Here is a 19,387-nt window from a genome sequence, read left to right on the forward strand (position 1 = left end):
ACTGAAAAGTGCATACGTGCAGCCATCGGGCGCAAAAGTACATCGGGTCCGTATGCAATAACCCGTGTGTCGAATGGCAAACAAATCATCAGCAAAGGACACACGAGGCAGAGGTGTCCCCCTTTTTTATGTTGAACTTAGCCCTTCCAGGAAAGACGATTAAAAACTTGAGATGGAAAAAAAAAGAATCCACTAATAACGTCAAAAAGAAAAGCTTACGAACAAAAACGATAATAGTTTTTTTTTTGCGCGTCGGGGTTGGTTTTTTAAAAAAAAAAAAAAATTATTTCGGGAGGTGGTGGGGGGGAAAAAAAAATCGGTCGGATTTGTAGGGGTTTAATCCCACGTGGGGCTGCTCTGCACCCACAGCCCCCGTCTGGACCAGACCCAAACCAGGACCCAACTGCGCTTCCGCACGAAGTGATGATGGGGGGTCCTCTCTCTCTCTCTCTCCCTCTGTGTGTGTGTGTGTGTGGGGGGGGGGGGGGTGGGGAGGAGCAGATACCCCCGATACCTCCCTCTCACCCCCCACCCCTCCCCCCACCCCAGTAAAAGACCTCGGCTCTCTCCCTCCATCCGCGCAGACACCGAAAGCGCTCTCGAGACACCGGCGTTGTTGCGACCGGGACCCCCCCCCCACCACCCCACCCCGTGCCGCCCCCTCCCCCCCTCCTCGGTCAAACAAACATCCTCGACGGACGATTACATCGGTGGGGGATCTCTCGGGACAGATTAAAGAGGACCGTGACCGAGGCGGCGGCGGGTTACCGGCCGTCCACAGGGTCTCCCCCGCCCCACCCACCCGCCCGCCCGCCCGCCCCGCCGTTACTCACTTATTCCCAGCCGCATCGTTCGCCTCCCCCGCCTCCTTGGCGGCTCCCCCCTCGCCGGCCGCCTGGTCCCCCCCGGACTTGCCGCTGCTGTAGGCGGCCCGCAGCTGCAGCCGGTGACCTTGGCCTCGTTGCCGCAGCCTCCCGGGCTTCCAGTTGCTGAACAGCACCACCGCGGCGGCGGCGGAGGAGGGGGAGATGGCGGGGGCGCAGGTGGCCGCGGCGAAGCTGACCGGCCGCCTCAGGCTGGACTCCAGCCACTCCCGGAGGAAGAGGGCCGACGTCCTGAAGCGCAACATGATGGAGGGGGGGGAGGTGTGAGCGAGTGTGTGAGAGAGAAGCCGAGCAGACGCCGTCGATCCTCTCTCTCTCTCTCTCTGCACCGAAAACCAACTGCGATGCTGCGTGCGTGCGAGCGCTCCAACTGACAACCGGATGTCCCGCCTACCCCCCCCCTCCCCCCTCGCGCCCGCCCCTGCGGCCGAGAGCGCCTCTGCGATTGGGCCGGGTGGGCCGCGCCGACCGCGAGCGTTCTCTGCGATTGGTCGGCACAGCACGTGCCGACCGCGAGCCCCGCTGTAATCGCCCCGGGTCGGGCCGTGCCGACCTCTGTGATTGGTCGGGCGGCCGCGTGCCCCCCAGAAAAGCACGACGTCACGGCAAGCGCGGGGCGGGGGGGCGCGGCCCTACGTCATGCAAACACGTCACGTCAGCGGCGCTCGGCGAAGGAGGGAGAGATACGTCATCAATCATGGAGGGCGGCGGGTGTGTGCTTGTGTGTGTGTGTGTGTGTGTGTTGGCGTCTCCGTCTCCGCCAATACCTCACTCCAAAAGCCGCTGAAACAAACCCTGGTCCGTGTCTTCAAGATCCTCGCCCTCGTCTTCAAATCCCTCCGCACCCCCCACCCACCCCCCTCCCCTGACCTCTCCGACCTCCTCTCTCCTCAGCGCAGGGCCCGTGGCCTCCGTTCCTCCGGGTCTGGCCTCCTCCTCGCCCCCCCCCGAGTCCTCCGCTCCACCCGCGGCGGCCGTGCCTTCAGCCGCTACGCCCCGAGGCTCTGGAACTCCCTTCCTCTCTCCCTTCGCCGCGCTCCCCTCCCTTCCTATTTTCAGGTCTCTCGGCTGAAGACCTTTCCGACCGCGCCTTTGGTCACCTTCCCCCCCCCTTCCCCCCCCCCCTCCCCCCGGCTCGGCCCCGAGATTCGTTATTGTGAGGCGCTCTGAGACGCCGTCCGGCGTGGAGGGCGCTGTGTAAATCCAAGTTGTTTTGTTGGTTGGTTGGTTGGTGGGTGGGTTGGTTGGTGGGTGGGTTGGTTGGTTGGTGGGTGGGAGGGAGGGACGGGCAGGCAGCTGAGGATGTGGAGGGACAGACTTCTTTCTTGTGGCTCCTGGAGCAAGAGGACAGCTCAGGCTTTTAGTAGTAATTGCAAATGAAATTTAAATTTTGTTGGGAGGAACATCTTGCAGTGAGTGCTTCACCGGATTGCGTTGTGAAATGCACTGACTGGGTGTTTTGGAGACAGGGCTGGTATTTAATGGGTACATTAGTAACGTCCCACAAACAGCTGTGAAATTGTTTTATCGAGGGATTTCATAGCCAAAACACCGGGAGAGGTCCACCCCCACTCCCCTCTCTTCAAAAAAAATTGCCTATGCGAAAAAAAATTCCAAAAAAAATTTCCGACGTGAAAGGCACTTTATATAAGTGTCATTTTGTAGTTGTTGTTGTTGTTGTTGCCATCTTTAATGTCTACCTGAAGAAGCAGATGGTTTTAATGTCTCATCTGTAAGGATGGCACACAGTATTTGTATCATCTGAACTAGTCTGTTCACATTTTTCCTTCTTCCAAGTGTTATACGGGTTCATTTTATTTAACTGTGATTTAAAATAAATTATAGATGCTGGAGATTTGAAGTAGTGTATAAAGAAAATGCTAGAGCTGCAATAATAACTGAAAAGGAAAANGGATAGTATTTTGGAAGATAATACCCACCATTCTCTCAGCCTCCCCTCCACAAAAATAGGTCATGTGCATGATTTCCTATTTCCATCCCCGTTCTCACAATTGTCAGACTTTGATGTTGTTTGAAATATTACAAAAAAAGTCAATAAAAAGGAAGAATTGTGAATGGCAAGAGAGTGGGTGAAGTTTGATAAACATTGAGGAAACCTTTATTTGTGCTGTTTCTCATGAGATATTTATAACATCTTTAAACATGGAGGTCCATTCAGTAATATTTGGAAACCATATGAAAACAGTTCTATTGTGCACTCTGTCAAATGCATGTTCTGTAGAGGGAATTAAGAGTTCATTTAGTTTTGCAATTAATCAGTGCGAAAGAGTCATTAATTGTATAATTAACCATTTATTTTCACTTGTTCTTCTTGACCACCTCCATAGTACCAGACCAGATGTTGTGTCTTGCTAGCACATTCAATGATCTATAACAAAGCACCCTGACTGGCTATCACCATTTTCCTGCGACATATCTACAGTCTCTATCAATTGGCAATTAGAATGGAGTGTTTCACTTAGTTGAATTTAAGATACAAGAAAGCAAAATATTGCTGAGGGTCGTGCAGCTGAGATCACACACCCTAATTCAAATTTGTGCAGAACATTGTGCAGTCACATGTTATCCAGTCAGTTTCAGCAGGATCTATCCTGTATCCTTAAGCCAAGCATTTTGAATGAAATTAGATACACAGTGCCCTCATTTACTAGAAATAATCCTGCTTTATTACAGAATCTACGTATGATATTGCTGAACCTGGTAACAAGATTGGTCATCCAGTCCCAAACTATGTTCTTTTAATAGCTTGTAACAGCTCTCGGGGGAAAAAAAGGGAAGGGAAGAGTGGTCAATTTAGTCTGAAGAGGAGTGAGAGAACATGTATTAAATTCACGATTATTGTGACATAATGCTTTTCTTAATAGATTATCCTCCTAGCAACCAAACTATGAGTAGGGATTCTTCCCATTTGGTACCTGCTAATCCTGCAAGGCAAAGCTCTAACAGTGATTCTAGCTGGACTGATGGAACTACATAAGGAGAGGACACAGACTGCAATTTGTGCAGGGAAGAGCTGGGAAATCTGGCAAGCAGAGCATTAACATGGTTGAGCCTGGGCGTGATGAAAATGTGAATGAGCATCTCGGCAACCCAAAGGAAAGAGGTAGTGGTGGAGGTGGGCAACGGCATGGATGTGAGAGGAAGCTGAGTGAGAAAGAGCCCTGATGTGAGCTTCAAAAAAACAATTTGGAGGTCAAAAAAGACACAATATCAGTTAGACTGGAACCACAAACTGGTATTTGGATAAATTGGAAGTTGGATTGGTTGAGATTCTAGGGAGCTGTAGAAGGCTTCATATAAGTCAGGCAACCAGATTCAGGTTGGTAGTGCATAAAGCATGGTGGTTGCCAGTTCCCAGAACTGAGTGAAAAAGAGAGACAAATCCAAAGAGAATTTAAGTTTCCAAAGATGAGAAGTGACAAAACCTTTACAATTAGAAACCATGATTTGCTTGGAGAGACCTGGGTTCGATTCCTGGTAGGGCAAAACCTTGAGCAAATTTCCTTACTCCACACGCCTGATAATAATCCCTCAAGAAAAAAAAACAATAATAAATTGGTCACTTCAATCTACGTCTGTTTGTTGGACACTGCTGTGTACAATTGGCTGCCGCGTTTTGCCCACAAATATGCAGTCAAATCACTTTACAGTATATTCTGTGAAGCGCTTTGAGACGTCTAGAAGATGTGAAAAGCGCTATATCAAATTCAAGGATTATTATTATTATTTGCGGAGACCCAGGTATAAGTGTGGAAGGAGGGAAAAGAGATTGTCAAAGACAAGTGGAGATGAGCAAAATAAACTAGGCAGTGAGCTGACAAATGTGACTCGGCAGTGAGTGCATGAATTTCCTTTGAGTTTTACCTGTGTGTATAGCATTATATACGATTTGCCACTGTGGTGGTCAGACGAGCCATTGAGGCTTCAGTGGAAAAAAATTACAGTGTGCGCGTGTGAATATATACACATGCATATTTTGCTCCAAGCCTAAATAGCTCACACTTTCATTGTTACCAGGGGTACTGGTATTTCTGACACTGAAGTAGACAGTGTTCCAGCTTTTCTTGCTATATCAGTTTTTGCTGGTTATTCTGGTCTCATTATTATTCCTAACCATAACAACCTTATCCACTGCACCCCTCACGTGATGTTTAAAGCACATACATTGCCTAGGGCCTGTCCTCCTTGACAGAAAGTGATGAAAAACAGAAGCAAAACAAAGGAATTTAGAAAGATAAACCCCTGATCAGATAGGCAAACAAGAAGGAAAATACTGCATATGGTTTGTAGCCTAAATTGGATAGTGTGAGCAAATATAGGTAAACACTACGCCTTGGGACATCCTCCTGATGTGAAAGGCAATGTGCAAATGTAATTTTGTATGGCATTGTAAATATCATACACCCCTTCCCAATTTCTGCTGCGTGGGAGTTATATGTAGACGTTGTGTACAATATTTGTAGGTAGTTTTCTTATCTGCATCTCTCTGAAGAGTATCTTAGTCCCTCTTTTCACTTTCAAAGTCATGTGAATCTCTCCTGCTTTTGTTTTTGCAATGGGTGATAGATTTGGAAAGGAATGATTCCACTCCTTTTGGGTTCTGAACAAAACCACTCAACTACACTAATAATAGTGTACACAAATGTGGGGCTGCATTCCAGTGGCCTTTGTTGTCTAAATCTCTGATGGAGTGAGACCAGGAGGAAAGCATGGTTTGCAAGGACCTAGCGTGGAGGGGAAGGATATGGGCATAGTCTTGAAAGGCATTAGAGGCAGGGGTAGAGATAAGAGTGTTGGTGTGGGTATGAATGGATCCAGGATTATGGAAAAGGCATAATACATTTTGTAGGCATAAGGGAAAACATGCATTTGGAATGAGCGTAGAAGGGATCAGATGTCCGTTAGAATAATTCATGGTTGTTTCTCTTGACTCTGCATTTCTGAACATTAATCATAAAACATCTGCACTTTACCTTACTTAGAGCAGCTCATTTTCAACCATCAGATGCTGCGTGATAACAATCTATCCAGGATTGCACATAGACACAAACAATCACAGTTGTTGCCTTCCTGTATTAACTACATGTGTTCCTTGATCCTGTTGTTGGAATCATAGATAATCATAATTATCATAGTACATATTACATTTTTCATCTCCAAGTTTGATGGTCCATTATTTATCAATGGACCTGTGATTTACGTATTGCCCGGATGTCATGGTATTCCATTCAGCATTTTACACATTTTTCATGTAAAACATTCGATCAAAGGCAGTTTGGTGTCTGAACCTTCAAAAGGAGGTTGCTGAATTGGCAAAAGTTCAAAAAGCGACAAAGAAGATTTGGAGACTGTGTTCTACTAACCAGTTTAAACTGCTGGAAGTGAAGGGATAATGTTTCCAGCGGTAAAAGTGATTTAGGAAAGGGAGCCTGATTTATATTTTTTGCTAATCACATTGACCAGGGTTGAGGAGGCATCTGCAGATTGTTCTGATGACAAGATTTTGTCATTATAAGTTAATCAGCTAAACAGTTTAAAGGGACCTCTGAGTTTACCACAAAGTAATCTGCATTTTTACAGCAGTGGTGTGAGTTAATGTGCTGCTGAAACCATCTCATTAATCCAGTATTGCCACCTGAGCTCGAGTGTGATTTATTTTGAGGCGGAACTTCTCAACTTCAGTTTATGCTGTGCTTTTTTAAGAGGGGAAAAGCTGCAGGAAGTGCAGTATAAACTAGGCATGAATTATGAGGAAAACTCACTTATTTACATTGGAAAAAAGATTGAGGGGAGATATGATCCAAATGCTAAAAAAAAAGCTGAGACAGGTAGAGAACAGACATACAATTTACATTTTTATAGGGCCTTTCATGTCGGGCTGACATCTGAAAACAGGCAAGCAAATGTAAGCAAACTGCTCAGCAGACTGAGCACAGAACTAGAAGCCACGGGTTTAAAATTAAAAACCTTCAAGAGTTTATTTTCTTCACAATAATAGATGTGTGAAACACTCAGAAGAAAATCAGTTGATAGTAATCTTGGAACCAATATTATAGGGCTAGGTGCAGACTGAGATGAAAATACATTGGTGGGCGAGAGGAGAGGAAATGCTGCCTGTGGTGGGAAGTAGGTCAGGTTTGAATTATGAGGACAGATGAGAATTAATATAATTACATATAGGGATCAGTGGGTATCTATGCCATACTTTCTCCCAGGAGATAAGAGTGGGTGGTGTTGTGTAATAAATAGACTTAGTTCTGCGTGATCTCCAGGAAGAGTTGGGTCAATGGGTCAAATTGTATTATCTTATTTTCTCATGTTCTTACTCACTCTTGGTACAGATTCAGTCAGAGCCTTGCTCCTGCCAGCCTGGCTTTTATCATTCCCATCTTGATGTCAATCATTCGCTCTTCCATGGCTTTACGTCTGTTAACCTTTCCAGTTCCACAAAATGAGGTCTTCCTCCAAATGAGGAATTGATTTACAGATGTTATAAATAGAATGGGCTGTGAAGAAATTCGGGGCCTTGAATGTGTCCTGAATTGATTGCTTTCAATCTTAATGTGCCTCGCCCTTTGACCTTCAGACATCATTCTTTGCGATCATGTGAAAAGATGAATTTTGAAATCACATGACATGGTTCTCGAATATTCTGTGCCTCTGATGATTACGAAATCTACATAGCAAATTTATGTATCATCCAGTACTTTCAACAAGTATTATCCTACAGTGTCTCATAAATGTGCTTAACTAGTGATGCCATCATCAGGCTTCTTTGTGGTACTGCAATTTTGGCAACTTTGAGATAACATCCTAACATAGTTTACCAGAAGCACTGAAATACGTGGGCATAAAACGTGCTGAATACGTGTAAGAAATGTCTGGCTCCCTATTTCTCTTGGTCCATTGCTGATATAATAAAAATGAGAATGAAACCTTCGATTGACTTGTGAACAATCTTATGATTATAACTCATGGTGTAATGACTGATCATCTCAGTGTATCAAATGTTCAGAGGCAGGCAGAGGTTAAATTTGATTATGTTCTTTTCATCCTAGATTTGCTGTGAGTATTAGGCACCTCACCCAATACAACATGGATTTGTTGCAATGGAGTGGAATCCTGCACAATGATAGCCATACCGAGTCATATTCTTGCAGTGAAAATGAATCATTGTATATATTGGATGTAATTTCCTATAAGGTAATACTAAAGCACAATTCAAAATAGTCATGTTGAAGTATGAAGGAAGGCACATTAATCTAACAATGATACCAGTTTAAATCTAAATAATTTTGGCTGAGCATCCATGCTATCATGTGTAAACGCTTGAGCTGTAGTCTGACTCACACATCCAATTTAGTAATCCTGGGTGACTCAGAACAATTGCACCAAAGTGATTTGTTAGTGGAGATTGGATTTTCAATGGCTAAGTAACAATTGCTAAGACACAAGAGATAGTAAGATGTGCAGCTCCTGAAGATTCCTGGTAGAAGCCAAAAGGCAGACAACATTTCCACTGAACAGAACCTTCAAACACTGGATCCATAAAGTGCTTGCTCATCTGTCTGAGATTCAGATATCACTCCCTAACTGACAGAGAAATATGTAGCATTGCAATTCATAATGACTCAAATTAACAATTGGACGATAAACTGGCAAAATAAAAAATATTAAGAGTACAATATTTTACCAGTAAAACACTATTGATATTGTACATTGAATTGAAGTTCCAGAAACTAGTCTTCTAGTCTAGGCTCACAGTGACCACCCTTGTGAGAGAGGAGTACAATGGAGTTAATATACTGTACCTTAAATGTTATTCAACAGAAACCGCACATATACTGAACCAGCAAGACTTGCCCACAGCCACAATGCATCATGCACACTGTCCTAAATATTGTACTGTTTACTATGTAAATAATGTGTGAAATGCTGAAAAGCATGTTGTAACTTTGCACATTGAAAATAATGGCTAAAGCATCATTTACACTGCTTCTGCTCCCTTTGTTTGCTTTAATAATGCAGATAACCTACCCTGTTCACAGCAAGTAATTTCAAATTTTCACAATAGGCATATGCATTTTTCATGTCTTGGCAAAAAACAATTCGATTTACTGTAGATGTACAACAGAAAATTACTTCAGAGGTACCTGCTGTGACCTGCAATATAAGTGGGGTTAGTTTTAATTAAACTGGAGATATTTTGAACAAAGATACACTAGTGTAGCACTCAGCCACACAGATAAGAAGGATGCAGGTTTGTTTCCTTGTTGAATTAATTGATCGATCCCGGGTTGGGTATTTCAATTGACATTAACGCTTCAGGGCTGCAGAGTGTAAAAATGAGTCAGAGTTTCCAATCTTGATCACAGTCTTGATAGAAAGTGAATTTGTGTGGATGTCAGATGAGATGTTGAGCTGTGATGCTCTCCACACTCAAATAGCCAACACTAACTGTCAATGTTGACATAATTAAAGAGTGGCTACTTGAGTAAGCTACTAGCTAATGGTACCTTAGTGAGAGCCAGCGCCTTCAGAAGAAATAGAGGAGATAAAATTAACAAGCTTAAAGGCTTTCTTAATGATCAAAATATTTGAAAATTTGTAACTAGTATCAGGTGAGGGAAGAAGGGTTTTTGTTTTTCTGAAGGTACAAGTCAGACATTAGTTGCCACAGCTCAAGTAACTATGAGTTCTTTGAACCAAATTTTATATATCATGAATAAATGTGTACAGTGGCAATGACTTTTGGTTACTCTGCAGCTTCACATCAGCTGCTGGAGTGTATTACAATGACTGACCGTCTTCTCATTCAGTGCTGTGCACTTTCCATCTGTTACTTTGGTCTGTAAATTAAAGTTCAAGCAAAGAATATTCTGGACATAGTGATACACCAAAACATTGTCTTCTAGAATCGTAGAAACCTCATTGTATAATAAACACAGGCATCACTGGATTTAATCTGTAACTCTGTCCAGCGCTTTGGGAGATCCTCCCGACGAAAGGCGCTTTACAAATGTAATTTTGTTGTTGTTCTTACTGAGCAATAATACTGAGCAATAGTAGCAGATTTTAAGTAATAATGGCACCTGTGATTAAAACAACAAATTACATTTGTATAGCACCTTTCACGTCAGGAGAACAATCAGGAATCTGCACTTGAGCTGATGTTTGGGATCAGGAGGGTTGGAGGGCGAGGAGGGTAGAGGTACGAGGGTGACCGAAGGCACAGTTGAAGATGAGAGTCTTAAGATGGGTTTTGAAGGAGGCAAGAGAGGGGGCGAGTCAGAGGGACTGTGGAATGGAGTTCCAGACGGTGGGGCCAGAGATGCTGAAGGCCCACCCGCCAATGGTGGGGCGGGCAAGGCACGAGACGTGAAGCAAGTCGGAGTCCACTGAGCGGAGGGAGCGAGCAGGTTGGTAGGAGGTTAGGAGGTCAGCACAGAGGTAGGTAAAACTACAAATTGGTGTGCACTTCTCGTATTCCAATTTTCACATTGCATTTACATCCAAAACAGTGTGAAAAGCATTGTTCAGAGCAGCTGAATCTCAGATTCTTCATTCTTTCTGCTCTATCAGATTCTCCTGTGATATACGCTGATAAAGGTCACAAGAAGTTAGATAACTAGTCAATGTCATGCCGTAAATAGCCACTAAGAGGTGTCTGAGAACAGGCTAATGTCCCTTCTGATTTTCTGACTTGTATCTCTTTGGGGATATCTAATCTCCACTTAATGTCTTCCCCAAATTGAAAGGGGATTTTCTTTTTTGCTAAAAGACTCAAATATTGTGACAGATCTTCCCAAAAACCGGGAGGGAAGCAAGGAAACGAGGAAAAGATGCATTTACTGATTGTGAGATGAGAACTGGATCTTTATAAATTGGAACATGTCATAACAGAATTACTATAAAACAAATGTTATTCCAAGGAACTTTGGACGCCTTAATTCTGGTAATCAATTAAATCCAGATCAAATTAACTTTCTGTGTATGTTTCCAGGGTACGTCTCACTGTAATTCATAATTCCCAGTGAAGCAGCCTCAGGATTATGGCACAATAAATGGGTTTGCTTTGATGTAAGATCCTGACAGTCTGAATCACTGAATTCCTAGTCAATGATCAGTTCACAAGTCTTTCAAGATACTTCACAGTTTGAAATGCATGATTTTAATCAATATTCCTACATTATAAGAGATAGCATTTACCAAATAATATTTAGAATGATGCCCTTCCTTTCCTAATTTCTATCTTGCAATAAATCTATAAAAATATTTAATGGTGAGCCTGCACAAATTGGATACAACAAATATAGTTGGAACGCATTTTAACAGTAGTCATTTCTTATATTTGATCAAAGCATCCTGTGGCTCAACATTTCACGAAGGAGCAATTTGTTCGAAACTTGACAATTCTCAGTAGAGAACCCTGTTTTTATATCAAAGAAACTGCCAATTTATTTAATTCTCTTCCTTTTAAAGTCAAATTTCCACACTGCAAAAATTACCCCTTCTAGATTTCTATTTATTATTGAAGTTTGCAGGTATGAATTTAGTTGTGTCTTTGTATTGAGAACATTGGTTTCCTTCTTCTCGTTTGTACTTTGAATCTTCCAATCCGTCAATGCTGATCACTCCCACATAAAGCTATTGATATTGAAGAGGTCCACACTTAAAATAAAGGGAATCGTATAATGAACCAAACACACCTGCAGCATGTGCACTTTAAAACTAGGTGCTGGCTTCTGCCTTGGTCAAATGTGGATGAGCCACTAGGCGGCACACCACATAGAAGGAACCAAGAGATTCCAGATTGTGAAGCAGTTTGCAGAGTAACTGAAGGGATTATCCAGTTCCTTGTTCACCATCTTGTGCATCAATTAAACTGGGCCACCCTCTGGAACTCCTTCGTGGAATCCCTCCGCCTTGCCCCCTCCCTTGCCTCCCTCAAGGTCCCTCTTAAGACTGTCCTCTTTGATCATGTCCCTCTCCCACCCTCCAACCCTCTTGATTCCAACCCCCAGCTTGGGTGTAAACCCTTCAATCTGAAGCACTTTGGGACGTCCTTCTGATGTGAAAGGTGCTATATAAATGTAATGTTGTTATTGTCCCAAGGCATTGAATAACCAAGGAGCAGAATGACAGGTTAAATCTCCAGCAGTACTCTGATAAGGTCAAACTAAGTAAAAAGAAAGTAAGAGCAAAAAAAAAGGATCGAGTTTCTTTCAGAGGTTGCGCATTGGGAAACCAGGCAGTTATGCTCGCATCTAAGTCACTGTTTCTGCAGTGTTTTTATCTGACTGCCAGGAGGTGTGTGAGAGCAGCTTGGGGTGGCAAATTTCTTCACTTGCTTCTCACTTTCAGTGAAAATGTAAAATTTTCTGCAAAGCAATCCCTGAGGGAATAACTGAGTTTAGGAATGTATAATCATCATAATTATTCTTGAATTTGATATAGCACCTAGAACATCAAAATGTCTCTAAGTGCTTCACATGCAATTTTGTCAAGTGTATTTGTAGGCAAACCCAATGGATAGGTTTACTCACAGCAATATCCCATAGACGTAAAATGAATAACCAATTTTTTGTAGGATTGTTGGCCAGGATACATGGAGAAATGCTTTTTCTCTTTTTTGAATAGTGCCATCAGATCTTTAATAGTCAGACAAGATCTCAGTTTAATATTTCATTCAAAGGATGGCACCTCACAAATAAAGCATACCACTAGCGCAACACTGGACTGTTAGCCTGGACTGTAAATTTATAGTCCTGTTGAGGACCCACAAACTTTTGGTCTGGAAGTGAGAGTTTGGCTCAATTGTGTTTGGAAAATTGGCACAGAGCTCCAAACTTCTGTGCTGTAGCACAGTATGCCAGATCACCCCTGAAATGTGCCATTTACACTACAGTGATGCTCCTATTGCTTATATCTAAAATCTCTTTGTGGAGCAACTCAGAACCAATGTCAATTCAATACCCACTCCCCAAAAAATCACCAGATAGGTATTTCTAACTCAATGAGAAAAAGAAATCTCGGAACCAGGAAGTGCATGAATATGTACAGTCACTGACCTGTCATATCAACATTCCCAGAACAACATTGGTTGCTAGGATGGGGAAATCCATAGCCTGACCTATTTTCCTCCCCTAGGTGAAGGCTTAGTGGTTAGAGCACTCACCTTGCAAGTGAGAGGACCTGGGTTTGAGTCCCAGGCAGGGCAAAACGTTGGGCAAGTTTCCTTACTCCACACGCCTCTGTTTACCTAGCAGTAAGTAGGAACCCGGTTGTTGGTCGATTGGCGGATCGCTTTTCTGGGGGTAATAATCCTTTCAAAAAAATATATAATAAATAAGAATAATTTGGTTACTCACTCCCCAACTGTTTGTGGGACAATGCTGTGTGCAATTGGTTGCCGTGCTTTGAGCACAATTTACATACAGTCAATTCAAATACAGTCAATTGACTTTACATTATATTGTGTGAAGGGCTTTGAGACTTCTCGAAGATGTGATTAGGTGCTATATCAAATGCAAGGATTATTATTATTATGTTTTGTGATGATGATCAATTTGCAGCGTTACAGAGAACAGAACTGAGACTCCCCTTGATGCCTCATCCAATTTATCGAGTGATTCAGTTTCCTTACTTCACAAGCCTAACAATAATCCCTCAAGGAAAAAAAAGCAAAGTAATTTGGTCACTCAATCCACGACTTTGTGGGATACTGCTGTGCGCAATTGGCTGCCGCTTTGAGACTTCTAGAAGACCTAGAAGAAATGCAAGGATTATTCTTTTTTATTAAGCCATATTCAACATGCTGAGTTAGCTGATCTCAACCAGGGTACCAATTGGGGACCTTTAGGGCTAATTAGCCTTAGAAAGGAAGGTTGGGGGCATAAATTCCTAAACTTTCTTGAGATAATGCAATGGGATCTGAAAACTGGACATTAAACTGGTAGTGCTGACCTTCTCAACCATCACTTGAAATTTTAGTTGAACATTGACAAAAGTCAAGAAGGCCCTTCTGCTTGACTCCCATCAGCACCTCCTCACCTCAGGTGCTGACAACATCACTATCCATGGATGCACTCTCCACCTCACTAATACAATACAGCCAATACAGAACCTTGGTAACTTGTTTGACCCTCAACTGTCTTTTAAACCACACATCCTTGCCATGACCCATTTTGTCTTCCACACTTCCACAACATTGCCTGCCTTTGCCACTACCTCTCCCCTCAGGCTGCCGAAACCCTCATCCACACTTTCATTACATCCAGACTTCACTATCTGAACTCCCTGCTTGCCGGACTTCCCAACTCCGGAACTCCATCCCAGAGCCCCTCCACCTCGCACCCTCCCTTGCCTCCTTCATGGCCCATATCAAGACCTTCCACTTCGACCACACCTTCGGTCAGATTCCCACCTCCACCCCCCTTCCCCTCCTCTTCACTCCGGTCCCAGCTCAGATGCAAACATTTCACAGTCCAGCACCTTGGGACATCCTCCTGATGTGAAAGGTGCTTTAGAAATGCAATTTGTTGTCATTTGTTGTTATTGTTGTAAGATGCCTCCATGGGAGAGCTAGTCCATGAGTTTACATCTTGTAGGATTAGTTTCTCTTGTTATTATTTAGTTGCTTGTGATGGTCGATTATTGTAGTTTAATGATATTCACAATTAAAGCTCCCATACAATGCTCAAGCAGCTCTGTTCAGCTGAACCATCAACTGCAGCCTGCACTTAAGGAGTTACGCCCCACATGCACATCATGAAGAGGGTCCTGATAACTAGTGGGTATTTGACCTATCTAGTGCACTTGAAGCTCAGCTTCTCATAGACAAGCTCCGGTTTAGGGTTTTATGTGGGCGTCTATCTAGTGTCTTTCTGTCTGTTAAACAAAAATCTAAAACTGCAAAAAAAAAGTCCTGGTTTGTGGATGAGTCATTCTTCAGTTTCAATTTGTGTAAGTGTGATGCAAATCTTAATGCAATCCATGAACAACATTCTTGCCCTTGTCAGCAAGCAGCCATATACGAGTATCCTGGACTGCACAATTAATCATGCTGAAATTACCAAATGCGAGCTATGTGCCCTGACAGCTGAGCAGAGTTGAGCACAACATCTACATGATTCTTCAAAAATTATAATTTTTGTAGTATTTCCAACTTAATAACATGTTTTGACAACTGGCTTTGTTTTGCTCTGTTTTGAAGAATTAGATCACCTTACGGCTATCTCCTCCCTCCCGCCTGGTTCAGCATCGGGCTCCGCCACTGCTAAGTGCTCCGAGACACCGCGTAAAAGGCGGTATTTAAATGCAAGTTGTTGTTGTTGTTGCTTAATCCATTTAAGTTGAAGAATGCTTCTTTTCTGGTGAGTGAAAAATGTCATCGCTTTTTTTTTGCTGTAAACAGATTTTTTTTGACTACTGTTATTTGAATCAGAGAAAAATTAAAAGATAAAGTGGTCTACAATGTGGAGATTTCCACAGGATTTCCTAATGAGGAACCCGCACATGGACTTTAAAGTTTGTCACCCCGACGTTAAGTCTGGTCTGAAAGTAGATTGTGTTAGAGCAAAGTTCCTGTAGATTGACATGACCTACTTCCATTTTGAATTAAAGAATTCAGGGTTCTTAGTCTGAAAACATACGGAAATCCAACATCAGGTTAAACTCAAACCAGACTAAGAGTTCCTGGTATGTTTGCCAACTATACATGGGAATTTCCCTGTGTGTGGAATGAAATGCTTACTCTCTCACCGGGAAAACCAGCACTGCTTATCAAATTCCAGAAGGTTTTAGGTGTAGGTTGGCAACATTGATTGATGGATTCATTGCATTACAGCCCAAGAACAAAAACTTAATTTCCAGGCTCCATTACAAAAAGGCAGAATCTGACCACTATTCCCCAACAGTGGGCTTGGTTTTGACGTCAAGAGAGGCAATAAGCAAAGGCGATGGAGTTGGTTGATTGAGCTGTCTATTTGAAACTTGTGGCCTGGGTGTCACAAAGGAATGGAACAAATTAAATTAATTACAAAAATGGAATTCAAAATAGCCAATACCAAATAAGTACTGAATATTTTCAAACTACCAACATCTCTGATTTTACTTCATTTAAAATTGTCATTTCAGATATTTATGGTAACCCATCCCTAATTCATGAAGTAGAACAACTGATCATATTAAGCCTAAATTGCAGTGTTGACCTCCTATATCTCAATCCCCTCCCTTTTCAGTCATTCCCTCTCATTCCCTCTTTCTCATGCACTCTTTCCATTTCTCTCTTATAGATACACATATTATCTGCCTATTTTTCACTCTCTCTCTCACACACACACACACAGTATCTGTTTCTCCCACCAAACACAGTCACTACACCTGACAGTGTGTCCTGTGAAGCGCTTTGAGAAGGACGTGATAAGGCGCTATATCAAATACAAGAATTATTATTATTATTATCTGTTTCATATTACAGGAGAGAAGTCTGCTATAGATTGCAATGTTAAGCAGTTCAGTTCCAATATGATATGTTTGGTAATGGAATATCAGAATCGGGCCAATCCTCTGTGGCAGTTTTGATAGTCCTGGTCCTGAGCCAAGTGGGTCCGCAGTACTAATGACAGCACAACTCGCCTGGCTTATCAGCAGGAATTGACCCGTCCCACCATCAGCAGGCAAGCTTTCAGCCATTCTGATCCCACTCTCTGGAACTCCAGCCCAGAGTCCCTGTGCCTCACTCTTCCCTCCCCACCTTTAAAGCCAGTGTTTAAGACCTTTCATTTTGACTGTACTTTGAGCCACCTCTTACCCCCACCCACCCACCCACCCACCCTTAGTTCCCCAACTCCAGCTTCCAGCCAATTCTCTGAAGTGCTTTGAGATGTCCTCCCAAAGTGAAAGGTGCTATTAGAATTCTAAAATTGTTCTTGTTTATTGCCTTGACCATTCGCTTTCAGCCTGACTCCTACAGAGTGTTGCAAGGTTTTTTTTAGTACTAATGATGATGTAATTTCGGATACCCTGACCCTCCATGTAATGCCAGTGGTAGAAGGAACAGTGAGGCGAGTGTGAGAACAAAGGCAAAACTGCAAGCCGTCTTGCAATGGGTAAGAAATGGTTAATTCCAGTAGCAGGTGGGCGGGAGACCAGTTTGAGGTGCAAAGAAAAAGCGGTTTGAAACATTGAACAGAGGTGGGAGGGCGAGGAGGTGTGTGAATATGAATGCGGCAACAAGCAAGTGGGAGGAGGGTCAGACTATGGCTCACTTGCCAGTAACCATGTCACGGACGTTTTTTACCCCTTCCTGTCAATAATCGTCCCAGTTACGTATGTTTCCAAACGTATTAGTGACCAGAATAAGACTAACAATGTTAATTAATGGAGGCATTAGAAAGCAGGCCCTACTTTTTTTAATCAGATGTACTGACTCCTCCCCATGTAGTGTGACAGGCTGGTCCCCTCCCTAAGAGCACACATTCCCATTTATCTTATGTAAATCGAGCAATTGAAGTCTTTCAACTAAACTCTTCTTGTTATCACAATGTATTTATATTGATATTAGTTGCTGCTTGTTACATCTGATTTAACAAGATCTTTTAAAGGCAGGTCATTTCATTACATTTCAAGTGTTTTAGGTGTAGGGTGGGGAAAGGGATTCCTGGATTGTACAGGCCAAGTGTGATTTATATTGATCAGCCTTCAGCCTATGATCACCATCTTTGATAGGTTTTATTACAGCACAAAGGAGGGGGAGCACACAGCTTTAAATTCAACAGTCAATCCTGTACAGTCACCCAATACAACAACGTTAGTGTCCGCCCCATTCGTTAAGGAGTTGTTTTTTAAAGATTGTAATATGTTGTTCGGTAAGCGCTTCAAGTCGTTCATCCAGCGTGAAAAGCACTTTAAAATGCAAGTGAATTTGAATCAACACTACCAGCAAACTAACGTCCACCTCATTCTGCTCTGCTCTTTGACTCGTTGAGCTTTTCATAATGCTGTTTCTGCTATTCCACCGAAAAGCACAATACTATTTATTATACATTCAGAAATGTCAGAAACATGTTCAGACATTAACAGAGGTTGAGAAATTGGCTTGATTTCAGAGTATAACATTGGCCTGAAAAGGTACCATACCCTTAGGCACATCAACAAATGCGGAAGTAAAAGAATCACTTGCAAAATGATTTTAACCTTCAAAAAAATCCCTTTGTATACCCTTATATACCCTTCGGGTATATCAATTTGTAGTCACGCTTAGTACCATAATAAAAAAATGGTTACAGGGCAAAATATATTCTCTCTGCATTCTCTCACAGCCCTATTCTCCAGACCATATCCTCTGTTCTGACAACTCTGCCACTGTGCCCCCATTCTATGGAACTCGCTACCAAAATCCATTGTACATTTCCTCCCCTCCTTGAAATCTTCTTAACAACATAACTTCTTATGGCTATGCTTTAAATCGCCCGACCTTTCTTCACTGTTCATGGACCTCATCAGTTTGGTAAGCACTCTAAAACGCATGTTGTATCTCTGTGAATTGAAAAACAGCCGATTATCAGTTTTGTACATATATTAGGCTTCAACTGTTACCCTGCTGTTAGAAACTTCAGCTGCAAATTTACTCTCTCTTGAGATTATTTTCCTTAAAATTAGAACCAGGAAGAGTAGAAGAAGATTTAACCTCCGTTGACCCTTCAAGATGAAAGTTCACAGGAACATGCAGTGTAGGCAGTGTAAGATGAGACTTTACTAACGAGTTCCAAATGCAGCCTCTGTAGCTGCAATAAATAAGAGAGATCGAGACTCTAGAATCTGACTCAGGTTTGTGCTGTGCCCAGAACATCCTTGTTGGCTCAATAGAATTTTTTCCATTTCTCTTCTACATGTGAAATCTACATGTGTCCATTACAGTATGTAGATTTCCAGCCAATTAAGGATACTTTACACAGAACAAAGAAGATGAATCACAGTATCTTAAGGAAATTATCTCTTTGGAAGCCAGCTTCAATGGTACGATTCAGAGTTTAAATCAGAGTTTCCATGTGCAGAGGTCCGTTCAGAAGAAAGAGAATGCCCTGGACCTACAACCAAGGCTTGTTTGGTTGACAAGCTATCAGTGATGCTAAAAGTCGTGCACAGCTGAAGAAACGGTACATGTCGACAACTGCCAACAACCAGGGATTGTAGTTGTTTTGAGGTTAAGGTGCCACCTTTGCATCTGATAAACAAAATCGGATCCTGCTTTAATGGAAATTGAAGCTAGTTTTTCCAGAAATTACTGAAGGGAAACCTGAAGTTATGGTCAGGGTTAAAGGGAACTAATGGTTTGTATCCCCAGTCCCAGAAGATCTGGATACACATGTATTACCTTTGGTAGACAGCCTCAGGCACGAGGAAAATTGTGTACTCTAGACTAGAAATGAAGAGGTCCATTTGAACATCTCACGTACCTCTACTTATCATCCCAGTAA

The 19,387-nt window shown here is 42.7% G+C and overlaps 1 protein-coding gene across 1 annotated transcript in view; it reads right to left on the reverse strand.

The window, feature by feature from the left end:
* The window catches only part of glsb (glutaminase b), a 40,889-nt gene extending 39,912 nt beyond the window's left edge, over positions 1-977 (reverse strand). Inside the window, exon 1 of the mRNA XM_042336093.1 lies at positions 834-977. The gene's annotated coding sequence lies outside the window, so the exon portion shown is untranslated. The remainder of the gene's footprint in view (positions 1-833) is intronic.
* Between the last annotated feature and the right edge of the window lie 18,410 nt (positions 978-19,387).

The sequence above is a fragment of the Callorhinchus milii genome, unplaced genomic scaffold (assembly GCF_018977255.1).
Source record: "Callorhinchus milii isolate IMCB2004 unplaced genomic scaffold, IMCB_Cmil_1.0 Scaffold6, whole genome shotgun sequence".
Lineage (NCBI taxonomy): Eukaryota > Metazoa > Chordata > Chondrichthyes > Chimaeriformes > Callorhinchidae > Callorhinchus > Callorhinchus milii.